The sequence below is a fragment of the Budorcas taxicolor genome, chromosome 13 (genome assembly GCF_023091745.1).
Source record: "Budorcas taxicolor isolate Tak-1 chromosome 13, Takin1.1, whole genome shotgun sequence".
In the NCBI taxonomy this organism is placed as follows: Eukaryota; Metazoa; Chordata; class Mammalia; order Artiodactyla; family Bovidae; genus Budorcas; species Budorcas taxicolor.
In genome coordinates this window covers 1,415,649-1,431,958 of record NC_068922.1, presented here as the reverse complement: position 1 = coordinate 1,431,958, position 16,310 = coordinate 1,415,649, and the positions used below count along the sequence as shown (strand labels likewise).

Genomic DNA, 16,310 nt, shown 5'->3' with positions numbered 1-16,310 from the left:
AACAAATAGTATGTGGCTTTCTTGCTTGTATTGCTTCACTTATAAAAGCTCATATTCAAATTAAAGCTCACCAATTAAAGAAAAAGTGCCTCATGTTCGTTAAAGAAAATCACTGATGTTAATAGTGATCAGATGCTATTTTAAAATAAAAATATGTGAATAATTGAAAATTGAAGTGCCAGGGAAGAGAGGAAGTGAGAGAAAGAGGGAAGAAAATCTACCAGTTCAAGTTCAAAGGGAAGTATGTTACAGACACGGCAGTCTTCATTTATCTCACATTCATTCTGCGTCTGAATTTAAAAAAGAAAAGTACAGCGCAAAGAGGTTCTTTATTACATAAAATATCATTTGATGCTGAGACTGGAGTGAGTGATTTCCTTAATATTATTTTAGTAATATGAAAGCATTCCCAAGAGGTTTAACAACACTTTCTGATAGAATTATTATTAAGTCATTTACAAGGCACAGAACTAAAGGGTTAACTGCACCATGCCACTTGGCAATTCTGAAGGACTGTGTTCTCATAGTGCCGACTGCTCCCTGTACCCAGGTGGGTGGGCTCCAGAAGATCAGCATTAATGGGCAGTGCAGGGTCTAAGGCAGCATGGATAACTGTCCATTGAAAGTCTGCACTCTGCCTTACAAACTGCAGGCTATTGCAGAAAATTCACCACCTAATCATAAATCACATTTCAGAGCACCCTTTTAATTTAAGGAGGGTCACATGAGAAGTTTTCATAAGCAGAACATAAATGGAAAGGATGAGGACCATTTTCGAGCCTTTCCTCCCCCTTCTTATGTTACACAGAGGTCAAAGAGAGCCTAAGAGATACTGAAACCACAAGACTGAACACAGCCTATGTCCCTGGTCATCAGTAGAGAATAGGCATCTTTAGATCAGATACACTGATGCTGAACTCTGAAGTGAATGAGAAATACTAGAATTCTTACATTACTACTTTGACAATCCAGATTTTATCTTTTATAATAGTACCCAAACATTCACCCAAAGATGGAGAAGCTCTATACAGTAAGCAAAAACAAGACCAGGAGCTGACTGTGGCTCAGATCATGAATTCCTCACTGCCAAATTCAGAGTCAAATTGAAGAAAGTAGGGAAAAATACTAGACCATTCAGATATGACCTAAATTAAATCACTTATGATTATACAGTGGAAGTGACAAACAGATTCAAGGGATTAGATCTGATAGACAGAGTGACTGAAAAATTATGGATGGAGGCTCGTGACAATGTACAAGAGGCAGGGATCAAGACCATCCCCAAGAAAAAGAAATGCAAAAAGGTAAAATGGCTGTCTGAGGAGGCCTTATATATAGTTGAGAAAAGAAGAGAAGCTAAAGGCAAAGGAGAAAAGGAAAGATATACCCATTTCAATGCAGAGTTTCAAAGAATAGCAAGAAGTGGTAAAAAAGCCTTCCTCAGTGATCAGTGCAAAGAAATAGAAGAAAATAATCGAATGGGAAAGACTAGAGATCTCTTCAAGAAAATTAGAGATACCAAGGGAACTTTTCATGCAAAGATGAGCACAACTGATCTAACAGAAGCAGAAGATATTAAGAAGAGGTGGCAAGAATACACAGAAGAACTATACAAAAAAGATCTTCATGAACCAGATAACCACGATGGTGTGATGACTCACCTAAAGCCACACATCTTGGAGTGTGAAGTCAAGTGGGCCTTAGGAAGCATCACTACGAACAAAGCTAGTGGAAGTGATAGAATTCCAGTTGAGCTATTTCAAGTCCTAAAATATGATGCTGTTAAAGTGCTGCACTCAATACATCTGCAATTTAGGAAAACTCAGCAGTGCCCACAGGACTAGAAAAGGTCAGTTTTCATTCCAATCCCAAAGAAAGGCAATGCCAAAGAATGCTCAAACTACTGCACAATTGCATGCATCTCAAACGCTAGCAAAGCAATGCTCAAAATTCTCCAAGTCAGGCATTTTTCTCACACAGGAGCAAAGTAATGGTTAAAATTCTCCAAGCCAGGCTTCAACAGTACATGAACCGTGAACTTCCAGATGTTCAAGCTGTATTTAGAAAAGGCAGAGGAACCAGAGATCAAATTGCCAATATCTTCTGGATCATCAAAAAAGCAAGAGAATTCCAGAAAAACATCTACTTCTGCTTTATTGACAACACCAAAGCCTTTGACTGTGTGGATCACAACAAACTGTGAAAAATTCTTCAAGAGATGGGAATACCAGACCACCTGACCTGCCTCCTGAGAAATCTGTATGCAGGTCAAGAAGCAACAGTTAGAACCAGACATGGAACCACAGACTGGATCCAAATTGGGAAAGGAGTACATCAAGGATGTATATCATCACTCTGCTTATTTAACTTATATGCAGAGTACATCATGAGAAATGTTAGGCCAGATGAAGCACAAGCTGGAATCAAGATTGCCAGGAGAAGTATCAATAACCTTAGATACACAGATGACACCACGCTTATGGCAGAAAGAGAAGAACTAAAGAGCCTCCTGATGAAAGTGAAGAGGAGAGTGAAAAAGTTGGCTTAAAACTCAACATTCAGAAAACGAAGATCATGGTATCTGGTCCCATCACCTCATGGCAAATAGATGGGGAAACAGTGGAAACAGTGTCAGACTTTATTTTTGGGGGCTCCAAAATCACTGCAGATGGTGACTGCAGCCATGAAGTTAAAAGACGCTTGCTCCTTGGAAGAAAAGCTATGACCAACCTAGACAGCATATTAAAAAGTAGCAACATTACTTTGCCAACAATGGTCCATCTAGTCAAAGCTATGATTTTTCCAGTAGTCAAGTATGGATATGAGAGTTGGACTATAATGAAAGCTGAGCACTGAAGAATTGATGCTTCTAAACTGTGGTTTTGGAGAAGACTCTTGAGAGTCCCTTGAACTGCAAGGAGATCCATCCAATCCATCCTAAAGGAAATCAGTCCTTAATATTCACTGTAAGGACTGAGGCTGAAGCTGAAACTCCAATACTTTGGCCACCTGATGCGAAGAACTGACTCATTTGAAAAGACTCTGATGCTGGGAAAGGCTGAAGGTGGGAGGAGAAGGAGACGACAGAGGATGAGATGGTTGGATGGCATCACCGATTGGATGAGCTGAGCAAGCTCTGGGAATTGGTGATGGACAAGGAAACCTGGCATGCTGCTGTCCGTGGGTTGCAACGAGTCAGACATGACAGAACAGTTGAACTGAACTGAATTGAATAGTTAGGATACTCCAGGTAATATAAGGCTCATATGAACTTTTTTATCTAAAAAAAGTAAAAGACAAACCCAACCATTTCAGATCATAAAACATCAGAGACACATTATCATTTTAATCATATGTGCTGTGACCAGGCCATAGTGTACCTGGATACTGGCCAAACATCTGGGTGTGTCTGTGAGGGTATTTCTGGAATGACATGAGCATTAGAATCAGTAGGCTGACCTAGTGGCTTAGACAATAAAGAATATGTCTGCAATGTGGGAGACCCTGGTTTAATTCCTGGGTCAGCAAGATCTCCTGCGGAAGAGAATAGCAACCCACTCCAGTACTCCTGCCTGGCACATCCACGGACAGAGGAGCCTGGTGGCCCCAGTCCATGGTTTCGCAGAGTTGGACATGACTGAGCGACTAACACACACAGGCTGAGAGAAGCAGATTGCCCTCCCCATGTGGCTGGGTATCACTGAATCCTCTAAGGGCCTGGAAACAGTACCAACGATGGACCAACTGAGGAAGAAGAAAATTGGTGAATTTAAAAAGAAAAAAAAAAAAGAACTCAGATTGTCTTTACTCACAAATGACAAGATATTTTAAACAGGAACCCCCAAAGAAGCTATGAAAAAACTACATCTGGATAAGGACTCCAGTAAAATTGTAGCATACACAGTCAATGTATAAGAAGTCTATATCCCAGCAATAAAAATTAAAAGTTTAAATATATATATATACAATTTATAGTCACACCAAAAATTGAAACACTTCAGGTTAAGTCTGACAATCTATGTCAAGAATCTTACATGTGAAAAACTACAAAATACTGATGAATGAAGTCTAAGAAGTTGTAAATAAACTGGGAAATATTTCACGCTCATGGATGGGAAAATTCAATATGGTAAAGATAACAGTTTTTCCCAACTAAACTACAAATTTAATGTAGTCCCAACGAAAAATACAGAAACCATTTTTTTAAAGATATCAACACACTTAAAAAAGTTTATGGAAAAGCAAAGAACTGGGAATTAGCGAACACAACACTAAAAGGAAAGAATAAAGTTGGAAAATTCACACTGCCAGATTTCAAGTCTTACTATAAAGCTATAGCAATTACGACACTGGTATCAGAGAATACTTGCCCAAACTTCAGTGGTACTTTTTCTATTGACCAGCAACCCCATATTTCTCCTCAGAGTACTGTCTCTCCACCTGGTCCCCTCAAACCAGCTTGTCACATTTCTCCATCTTACTTTGTTCCTCTCACTTGATCATTTTAAATGCCCCAGCTTTCCAATTTCCATGAGAAATGCCACCAACCCCCACCAAAGCACCCTGCTTCACTTTTGCAGATACAGTCATCACAGTGCAATCATCCACTCATTTCTTTGACCACAGAATTGCAAGTTGAAATGCAAACAGTAAGGTTTGTTCATAGAAAGAATCCAGACACCAGTTGCAGAGTTTTCCTGAAAATACCACCAGGGGAACTGCATGGTCTATCATGGCAGTGTGACACTCCATCAAAAGCAGCTGAAGGAAACGAGCATTAGCAGAAGGTCCTTCACCAGGATGTAAGCGGAGTACATATCATACTAAGATAAACATCTAAAATCCCTTCAGTCTGTTGACAATGTATTCACTGTATCCCATTTCCTCTTTTTGTCACCTATCTAATCTTTCCTTCTAATCTTCAAAATCTAGTTCTCTGCCCAAACTCCCTGATCTCTTTCAGTCTTTTTCAGCTGTTTCCTCTGAAGGGCTGAGGATTTCATTTCCTGTGCTAATCTTTTGCTCTTTGCTCCACTGGTTCTATTGGATTGAACTGTTACACAATGGGATACTTTCTATTGCTTTGCGTGGGTGTGTGTGTGTGTGTGTGCACATTTTTCAGTGCTTTTTCACCTTAAAGAAAATCTCCTAAAGGCCAAAATTCCATTTCACACTTCTTTTCAATCCATATACAAATACATTTAATTGATTAATATCTCTTTCTAAGCAAAGATTCTGCCCTAATTTTAGCATGAACTAGGAAAATCATGTAAATTTCTGAGTATAAATGTCATTTAATCCTACTTTTAATCATAGTGAATGTATGTTCAGCAATAAGTTTAAAAAAACTGGTGAAAATAACAGTTTAGCTTAGACAGGCTAGAGACTCACTTCCTCCTCAGGTAAAGAAGTCCTGCAGACAGGAGCACAGTCTGGGAGGGCTGCACCACAAGGTGGCTGATGTCCCACCTTTTCTGTCTGACAGTGTCTCAGTCCCCAGCGTGTGACATAGACCTCATGGTAGGGATAGCTGCTCAAACACAATTTATATTGGCAACACTTCAGCCAATATGTGATGGAGTTTTCAACCCTCCCACTTCAGCAAAGAAGGAGGGTTAAACAGCATATGCCCTTTCTTCTAAGAAAATATCCGCGAAGGCTCACAGGCTTCTGCTTATACCTCTGAGCCAGAATTTACTCTCACGGGGAACACACTAGCTGCTAGGGACATCAGGAAGTGTGAAGAGGGAATGTATATAGCTCAGTTACTAGCTGACTTCCTCTGTCTGGAAGAAGGACATTTCTGTGCATGTGTATATTAACACAACTTGTGTGTTCAACAGTAATGAAATAAGCATTTGCTAAAGGACAATAGAGTCAGTGCATGAACAATCCCCCCTTTCTCTGGGATTGTCCTATGACCTTCTCAAGTACATGATCTCTCAGAGATGACTGCAAACACCTCTTTTCCAATAGAAACTTGCAATGTGCCTACATCTCCCCGCCAGAGTACTCCCAATCTTTTTCTCTTGGGCGAAAAATTGACCATCTTAGTACGTGGCTTCTTAAGGACTTATGACTTTTATGTCTTTGAACTACTTGAAACTAAAGGAAACTTGAGATTTCATAAATCTCTCATCATAGAATTAAGTGGAAATTTAACTTAAAAAAATTCATCATCCTTATGCTTTGTCTTAACTCTAATGTCTAAGTCAGTCCCTTGTAATAGTAACACTGTCAGTAAACATTGGAAGAAGCTCTAAAAGAAACAGTAAGTGTAACAATATTTTGATGAGCTGTTCTATTTATTTTTCAATCATCCCAACTCCCCTAAAATAGCCACATTCTCAACTAACAGCAAATAAAGAAGTGCCTGTATCCATTATGTACCCAGTGTCATCCAACTAATGAAAATTTCCATGAAAACCAATCCAAGGCAATAAAAAAGCACGCGTGACATGTACTTTAGCTTCGTCATCTAGCTCCAGTTAGATTCCCTTTCGTCCAGCTCTGCCTGCAGCTTTGGCTTCAGCCTTGCTCCTCGGAGTTCACAACCATAGTTTCTTTCCTGGTCAGCACAGATAATTAAAATAAGACACCTACTCTTTTGCAACAAATTGCATAATAGACATTTCAAGACAATGGACAGTATACTTTTACCCTGCATACACTAGAATTTTAATTATACAAAAACGCTTGTTAGGACATTCTTGCCTTTTATTTAATAAATAGCAAAATTCAAAGGTAAGACATGTTTGCTTTTCTTAATCAGCATATTCTTAACACTTTCCTATTTGTAGCTTTACACAGGAACCCATTCAGAGTTGTTTTACTGCTTAACATCAAAGCTAAGACTATCCAGGGAGCATAGGCTATTTATTTTCATAGTTTCTATATTTAGAGTTTTGGCTTTGTTTATAGTTTTATCTCCTCCACCCCACAAACACTTGAAAATTCCCTTTTCTCTTATAATCTTGTATCTTCCCTCTGTCTCTCTCACTGGCCAGCTTTTTACCAAGCTGTGCATTTCCGTTTTGAATTCTCTTCCAGATGCTTCTTGCCTTTCCTCTTTGATTTCTCTCTGGAGAGGACAGAAGTTGCCTTTTGGAACTGAAGAAGTGTTCCAAGGACACAATTCCTACTGTTGTTTGTCTCTTTGGGAGAAGGAACACATTCCAAAGGCAACTGTCAAGTGCAATTTGAGCTCCCAAGAAAGAATACTTTTCACCCCCCCCAAATCAGTGGATATGCTTAATGGCTCATTTAAAAAGTGAACATCAGTTTTACGTTAAAGCAGGTTAGGATTCCCAGGCTCCTCCGTCCATGGGATTTTCCAGGCAAGAGTACTGGAGTGGGTTGCCATTGCCTTCTCCAGGATTTGGGGACAAAATTTTGCTTGTTACTGCCTTGATTAATGTAACAACATAATACAAAATGACAGAGGTGCATGCTTAACAGTTCAAACAATAACTAATGATTACCTTGGGAAAAGGCACAATGTGGGCCGTGCAAACCAAAAAGAACAGAACACCAGGAAACAATATAAACTAAATCTTTATTATGCGAAGGGCCTTGTTCTGATGCGTATCTCTTAGATTTAAATTTCACTACTGAGCAAAGTACAAGGTCAACATCACAGTCTTAAAATGTCAAATCCATAGTAATTAATTATTCAAGCCTTGAAAATCAGATTGGCTTAATTATCTCTACCACGTGTAGGCCTTCCATCAGGATATACGTGAAGGACTGAGTTGCAGGGGCAGATAAAAACTAAAGAAGAATATGGAAGGTTGAAATTTATCAGCAGGAAAAGGTTAAGATTAGTTTAGTCAGGCCCATGATTTGGGGGTAACATATTGAATGGTGTGTCTCCGTCTTTATAACACCAGGCAATTATGTTCAGTAAGTTCTTTTCTTTGAAAAAATATCGTAGAAGTATGTGACACTATTAAAGCTCTTTTACAATCTTGTACCCTGCCACAATCTAACATAAAACATGAATATCCTTGGCCTCCCTACTTTATATCAGGACCATTTTTAACCTCTTTACACTCATTAAACTAGAAAGCATCCACCTTCTCTCTCCAGTCATTTTGAATGTTTGAGGAAATCATCATTGTTAAAGCTTGGTTAAAATCGAAGAGCAGAGAAATTGCAGACTATCTCTTCTGTCCTTTGTTCTCGAAAAAATTCTAGGGAAAGACATGACTTTTGTCCAGCTCACTTTTAGATTCTCAGTAGACCAGTGCTTCTCCGTGCTGGTGGCGGTTTAGTCGCTAAATCATGTCTGACTCTGTGCTACCCTGTGGACTAGAGCCTCCCAGGCTCCTCTGTCCATGGGATTCTCCAGGCAGGAATACTGGAGTGGTGCCATTTCCTTCTCCAGTGGTTGTCCATAGGGAACAGTTTTGCTGCTCACTGCTCCCCCACCTCGAGCTGCGGGCATTTAGCAAAGCCTGGAGACAGTTTGGTTGCCAGCATGATACTGGCATCTCTGGGTAAAGGACATGGGTATGGCTGCCCTTCCTCAAATGCCCAGACCAGAACCTGTACCAGCAGACGGATGGTGCACTGACCCCAAAGGGTCTGGTCAGGAGACTGATGTCATCAGCTGCTCAAGGCTTCCTAATTTATAGTCCTAAAGAGTGAAGATACTACTCATTAATATGTGCATAACTTAAAAAATACTATCTTAAAACCTCAGATGTGAAGATGTTTAGCTCCCTTTTTGGGATAAGGACATTCTGCTTGTTTCCTTAAAAACATCAAAGTCCTAATCACGTAGTCTGTTCCCTGACATGAACAATGTATAATATTAATCAAGGGTACTGATGCTTTCAAATTGTGGTGCTGGAAAAGACTCTTGAGAGTTCCTTGGACTGCAAGGAGATCAAACCAGTCCATCCTAAAGGAAATCAACCCTGAATATTTATTGGAAGGACTGACACTGAAGCTGAAGCTCCAATACTTTGACCACCTGATGCGAAGAACTGACTCATTGGTAAAGACCCTGATGCTGGGAATGATTGAAGGCAAAGGAGAAGGGGACGACAGAGGATGAGATGGTTGGATGGCATCACTGACTCAATGGACATGAGTCTGAGCAAATTCCGGGAGACAGTGGAAGACTGAGGAGCCTGACGTGCAGTAGTCCATGGGGCTGCAGAGTCAGACACGCCTGAGAGACCGTACGACAAGGGTACTGATGGGCGAAAACGCAGAAGAACGTAAAGAGCAAAAGAAACTCAAATTTCAACCTGCAAGTCATTTCAAATCTTTCAACTGCATCTGTGTCAACGCATAAAAAACCCAGGACACACAGCCCAGCTCTGTCCTTTTTCCTTCCAAGGCCCAGTGAACAGAAAAGGGAGAGTCAGCTCTCGACAGTTTTCAAGTTTTTACTTTCCAAAAACTCTACAAAATATGCAGAATGAGTATACAGTGTACCACATGTACTGAAAAATAAACGTCAGTTTGGTTAGAGCAGTTTCCCGCTTTTAATTGCCTTAGGTCTTACAAACAGAACGTGGATATCACGAAGCAGCAGACGTTCCTCTCGGTGTGCCAAGACTGCATCAGCTGTGCCCACAGTGACAGACCCCGACATCCTGCTCCCCTCAGTCTGCTGATGGTCAGACATTCGCCTGCAGCGAATACCTCCTTCCTCCCTCCCACATTCTTAGGAAAACCAGACCAAAGGAAAACGGGGACACGTCAGAGGCTATCGCCTTCTGGGGCAAACCACATGATTTCCAATGAGCTTAGAAAGACCAGCGTCCTGTCCGAGGAGGCCTGCACGTGTGGGCATCAGCAGGCTGAGGTGGGAACCAGAGCAGAGGCAAGGGAGGTATCAGTCTGTGACATCTCTCGGGTTCCAGGAAGCAGAACCCCAGTGCCAGGGGCTGGGGGAAGACCAGAGCCACCAAGGGCTCAGATGCTCTCAGAAGCCTAGAAGAACTTGGCCGTGAAATGGAAACCTAGGAAAGAAAGTCATTTGACAGACAAAGCCGGAGCATCAGGCCATCGGGAAACCAAATTTTAGTACGGCTCCATAAATAAAGGGACTGTTTCCACCCACAGGAAAGAATAACATGTTCCCTTTTACTTGTGTGCAAAGAAGAAGGTGGACCGAGGACAGGGTGCCCAGTTGGCACAGACTGCAAGACCAAACAAACCCACGAAATCCAGCTCTCCGGTAGGTCAGGAAAGCTGGAAGCCTGCATCTGGCAGTGCGTTCTGGAGGCCAGTCAAGCCTCTTTATGGGCTGCATTTGGAGTATTTACAGATTCAAAGAAAAGGAATTAGGACCAAGATCCCCACAACGAAACAGGCAGTAGCAGCAGCAACAAATAAGCCTCACATCTAGCAGTCTGGAAAAGAAATAGCTGGGGTCTCACAGGAGAGAACTGGCCAAACTGCTGCAGAGCATAGAACAGCTCAGGTCAGGAGACAGGGAGGAAGTGTCTCTTGCTGACACCTGTCAGTTTCCCAAGACACTGGACTCAGGGTTGACAGTAAAATTCTGATGTATGGTCTGATGAGCCCATCACTGGTATTATGTTTTTATTACAGATTACTAAAAAGTTTACAGACATCATTCTTTACGTATGTTTATTCATTCTCAACAAAGCCTTCTGTTGTCTGCAGAATAAATTCTTTTATTCTGAAATAAAGAATTGCCTGAGGCCCTGATACATACAGGCATGAATGCCCAGCAGACAGTGGCTACCGCTGCCAATAGAGAGCCCAAGAAGCAGGTTTCTGACAAAATCCCGTCTCGGGATGCTTGTCCCCAGCCATATGTGACATCACGCTGAAGTGTCTAGAAATGCATTCAATGGCCCACTGAGTTTCACTGGCAGTTGTATAAACAAGGTGGGAAAATCCTCATTTTTAGGACTTTAAGGAGCATTCTGGTGATTTGATGAAGAAAGTAGAGGGGGCAGAGAGACAAGACAGGGGCTGCTACAATAATTGAGGGCAGTGGGTCTCAATGTGTGGGCTCCACTCAGCAAGATGGTTAGAAATGGAATCTCAGGCACTACCCCACACCTGCTGAGCCATCATCTCTGTCTTATCCAGAGTCCAGGTGCTTGTGGTCTATTAGTTTGAAAACCTGGACCAGGTAGTAAATAAGATCCTAGAAGAAGGAGTCGCTGTGGGTGTGGGGAGGACACACAGATTGGAAGAATGCCTTGGGAGGTTAGTGAACAGCACTGATATTTCATTCATAATCTAATTCAATACAAAATGTAAAACTACCCCTCAGATACCCATGAGGACTGGGTTTGCTGGCCTGTTGAGACTTGAGGATCCCCAGGGTCTACCATAGCTGTAGGACAGCGATTTTTCCTCCTGTGAGATTCCACAATCAGCCTTTCTAATTGTCCTCTTTGCCTGAAATGCAAACATTTTGAGGTTGGGGGAAGTTACATATGAATTCATTAATATAACGCATCTGAGACAAAGAGTTTTTTGTCTCTCTTTTGGGAAGCACAGGCAGAAGGTGAGGGTGCCATGTGGGGCCACCAGAGAGGCAGAGATGGGATTTGCTGTGATCAGGTGAGCCCCAGTTTGAGGTTTTTGGGTGCCAGCTCAGAGCTCTGAGCCATGACTCAGAGCTACCTTCGCTTGCCAGCCCCAGGTCAACAGTTCACAGGAGCGTGAACAAGCCAGGGGAGTGTGCTGCACATTCGGGTAAAGAAGGCAAAGTCCAGCCTGGGAGACGGAACCTGACAGGGAAAACACCTGCTCTCTCTTGCCACAGAGTGTCTCACAGCCAGCTGCCCCATGCCAGTGATTCACAGAGAGTATGGGTCTCATGATTAACTAGAGTCAGAGGGGAGAAAACGGAGACTGGCTCATCTTCCTCTCTTTGCTTTAATTAAAAGCTACTTCCAGTTCATCCTAGATTATTGATTCATTAACAAGTAAACTAATACATGTCTTGTAATTTATAAGCTGCAAGTTTCACAGATGTATATTCTTACTTGAAAACTTATTACAGGACATATAACGCACTGCCTCATCATGTAATGATTCTTCGCCACACTCAGTGCAAAATGAGATGAATGCCTCTCAGTGTCTGAGATACTCCTTTCTGAGTCACTATAAAGCCAAGCCTTGAAATTCTCAGCGCTCACTTCCAAGGAAACATAAAGTGTTGGTTCTCCCCAGTTGCTGTCACAGAAGATGTTCTGACCCACCAAGTCTTCCCCGTCCTCTCAGAGAGCACGTGGAAGCAGCGTGATGCAGGGGTTTTCACTGCAGCGACTCTGCTGACAGATCCTGGACTCAGAATGACGAGATGGGAATCTTTGCTCTGACACCTACAGTTATTGACAAGTTACTGAACTTCTCTGTACTTCAGTGTCCACATATATAAAATGAAGATAACAGTTCCCAAGGTCATTGTGAATATGAAATAGATGAAAGTATGCAAAGTGTTAAGAATAGTAACCACCATGCAGCAGGTCATAAATGTCACCTATCAGTATTGCCAGATATGCAATTTGACAGAAAGTATGCCATGAAATGTTAGCATGCATATCAATCAATGAGAGTGCCAAGTACAGATAAATGCTGTTTTTTTATAGGCAGAAAGTGAGGCAAAGAAACAACAGAAGCTGCTTTGGTTAGGACAGTCCAGAACTAAGAAAGCCTCCGCAAGCAGGTTAAATGGACAAGAAGTAATATCGCCATGACGATCTGGGAGAAAAGAATTCAGGAGGAGAAACTGGCAAGGATGGTGCCTCAGAAATGATAAAGAAGAGAGAATTTCATGGAAGAAGTAGGTCCCTGAGCCACATCCCATGTCAAGTGATATTAAGGCGTCAAGTGATGTTAAGAAGTCAAGTGAGAGGAAAACAGATGACAAGGCGTAGGAAAGGGTGACTGTGAAAAGACCTTTTCAGCAGAGCTGGGAGGGAAACAGAAGGAGAGCAAGAAGAAATGGTGAGAGATGGGCACACTGGAGTCCTGAGATGATGGATACGGCAAGTCAGCTGACTCCAAGACGGTGAGAAGGAAGCATTAACCAGAGATGGGGTGAGGCGACCTGAGGCACAGAGACAAGAATCACAGGGCCGGACTGTGTCCCCAGGGTGGGGGGATCACAGGGGAAGGAGGGATGCCCACGAGCAGGCTCCGGAGAGCTGAAGTAGGAGGCAGCAGGGAGTGAGCACATGAGCCAGACTGGGGACAGGCCTCTTGCCTGAACGCCGCACGATGAAGAGCTTGGGTAAGTGAGCAGCTGTTAGATGGCAGAGTTTAACATAAAAGCCATGACCTCTCTGTCCCCAGGACTCACCAAGTGCCCTCTGTCATCATCTGTAAGGCAGCCTTAGCATCTGTGTGATCCTAGGATGATGATAATGTAGGGTCACCGTGTGTATGTGCTCAGCATGTGCTAACAATGGGAGGTACTCTTTACATGTCAAGAACAGAGTGAACCAATGTATTAAAATCCTAGAAAATGCAAAAGAGAGATCTATATTTAGCCTAAGGTGCTTAAAACTTAATCCTTATCCTGGCAAATAGGGAAGAGGAACTCTGAAGGGCCCCAGATCAAACAGGCAGGGACTTGAAAGTCTGCCGTGGAAATGGTTCCTGTTTTGTCTTATTTTTCAGAGTAAGTTTCTGGCTGAGCCTTGAAAAGGGAAGGGACCTGGATAAGTATTCATAGAGCAGTTCCAAGGAGGGATTTTGACAGGAATGATCATTAAGGAGACCCAGGGAACTGGAGAGGCCACACATAAGAAGCAGAGCAGCAGGGGTCGGGCAGGGACCAACGCCTTCAGCACTTGCTGAGCAGAGGCTGTGTCACCAGAGCCTGTGCAGCACCCCGGACCCACTGTCCATCACTCACAGCATCCTCATCCCTGTCTCACAGGTGAGGCACAGAACCACTGAGATGGTCAGTGACTCACTCAAAGTTACATGCTTCTGTGAACATGTGACTCCAGCGCTTCAGGGTTAAAGGGCCAATGAACTTAATCACCAAAAATAGGACAGGGATTTTGTGAAGCTGAAAGAATGCAATGTGGGGGTGGAGAGAGAACAAGCAGAGATGAGGTCAAGGTGCAAGTGGAATGAAAACCAGTCCCAGAATTAATTCTGTAACACAGCCAGTCTGCCAATGGTGTCATTTTTAATGGAAGGTTGGCAAGCATCACTGGTCTGCAAAGAGATTACGGAAGCAAACGAGCTCGTCCTGCTGATGGGAAAGGGCAGCTACCTCTCCTGAGCATTAACTCTCATTCCATGTCTCCCATCCCCAGCCTTCTCTCTTTCCTACTCTCTCCAGCTCAGGGATACATAAGGCTGAGGAGCTGCCCACATTGGAGCTGCTGCTGCTGCTCAGTCACTTCAGTCGTGTCTGACTCTGCGACCTCATGGACTGCAGCCCACCAGGCTCCTCCCCGTCCATGGGATTTTCCAGGCAAGAGTACTGGAGTGGGTAGCCATCACCTTCTCCCACATTAGGAGCAAAGGGAGCTTATCACTGTGATCAGGACCATCCTTGTATGTTCACACACTACTGGTGAGAATACAAGTGATGCAGACTCTTTGGAAAACTAGGAGTTTCTAATAAAGTTAAATAGACACCCACCCTATGACTCAACAAGTCCCCTACCCAAAAGAAGTGAAACCGTATTTCACAAAAAGTATGTATATATTGTTTATAGCAAATTTCCTCATAATAGCTCAAAACTGGAAACAAACCAAACATCCATCCACTGGAGAATGGACAAACTTTGTGTAACAAAGTTACACAAAGGAATATGACACAGCAAAAAATATGAGCCACAGAACATGAAGCTACATGGATGAATCTCGAAAACAATGTGTGGAGTGAAAGAAGCCAGACCCACAAAAATATGCCGTGTAATTCCATTCAGAAGAAGGGTTAAGAATTGGTAGAACGAAGCTGGGTGGTTATTAGGCATGTGTGGGAGCAGCGGGAGAGATGCTGCCTGGAAAGGGCAAGACAGAAATTTCTGGGGTCAAGATAGTCTTCTTTCTTGAGCTACTCGATGGTTACACAGGTGTATACATTTGTCAAAATTCAGTGACATATTTGAGATTTGTGCATTGTACTATATATAAATTATGTCCCAAAGAAGGACCATTAGCATGTAAAATAAAAATATTAAAAACTGTCCTTGTTCAGGGAACTGGGGAAAGAAAACCTCTTCCCTGGTGACTTTTAAGTGACTTCCCTGGCGGCCTTATAGCCCTTTTCCAGGCCTGCTAATCAAGTTCACAGCATCATCACACATCAGAAAATGCGAAGAAACCAACGCATCACGGAACCTGCACCAGAGCAACAACTAATCTTGCCCTGGATCATTATACCGGTTTTTCCCTATATGTCGGTATTGATGAAAACACATATGCACCACTAACATTAACAATCGAATGATCATGCTGGGGCTCCATTGGCGGGTTACCCTCCTGCAGAGAAACAGGACGGTACATGAGCTTTCCTGAGAATGTGCCAAGCTCTATGAACAATCAACATGCCTCTCATTGTTAAAATCCTGCCTTAAATGGTTTGGGAATCATGGGAATGTATTATCTGTTATTAAAATTTAATAAACATCAGCATTTGGAAAATAGAAACCAACAGCCTCCGCTAATTCCTAGAACCATGACTCACTCCACAAGGAACACCGATGTCCTCATGTCAACAGCACTGCTGGGCATCAGAACCTTCGTCATGGGCACCTTTGGGGCACTGGCCTTATTCCATGTCTCATCTTTCTCTCCAACTTTTAGCAGTGGCCACAATGTGTTGAAATGGGGATACTTTCTTGCTATGGACACATCTGTGGCTTAAGATATCAGGTTGTGCCTGGTCACTCAGTCATGTCTGACTCTTTGCGGTCGCATGGACTGCAGCCCACCAGGCTCCTCTGTCCATGGAATTTTCCAGGCAAGAATACTGGAATGGGTTGTCATTTCCTACTCCAGGGGATCTTTCCAACCCAGAGATCAAACCTGCATCTCCTGTATTGGCAGGCAGATTCTTAACCAGTGAGCCACCTGGGAAGCCTTATGGTACCAGGAACTCACTCTTATTTAATTACTCCTTTTCATCTTGCTTACAGGAAAAAAAAAAAAAAAAAAAAAAAAATTAAAGAGTGAATACTAAATTTTAAGCATAGTTAACTTACTAAGAAAATAAGCCTCTTTGGAAAAAAAATTGCATATCTGAATTAACTTCTTTCTTAAAGATGATATAGAATACTTCAGGCATTATGTGTAATTTTGCCAAAAAAAATTAAATTACTCAAACCAATGCTGAG

General features: G+C 42.4%; 1 protein-coding gene across 1 annotated transcript in view; it reads right to left on the bottom strand.

The window, feature by feature from the left end:
- Positions 1–16,310, bottom strand: part of PLCB1 (phospholipase C beta 1) — an 854,020-nt gene that overhangs the window by 590,954 nt on the left and 246,756 nt on the right. The gene's annotated exons all lie outside the window — the stretch shown is intronic.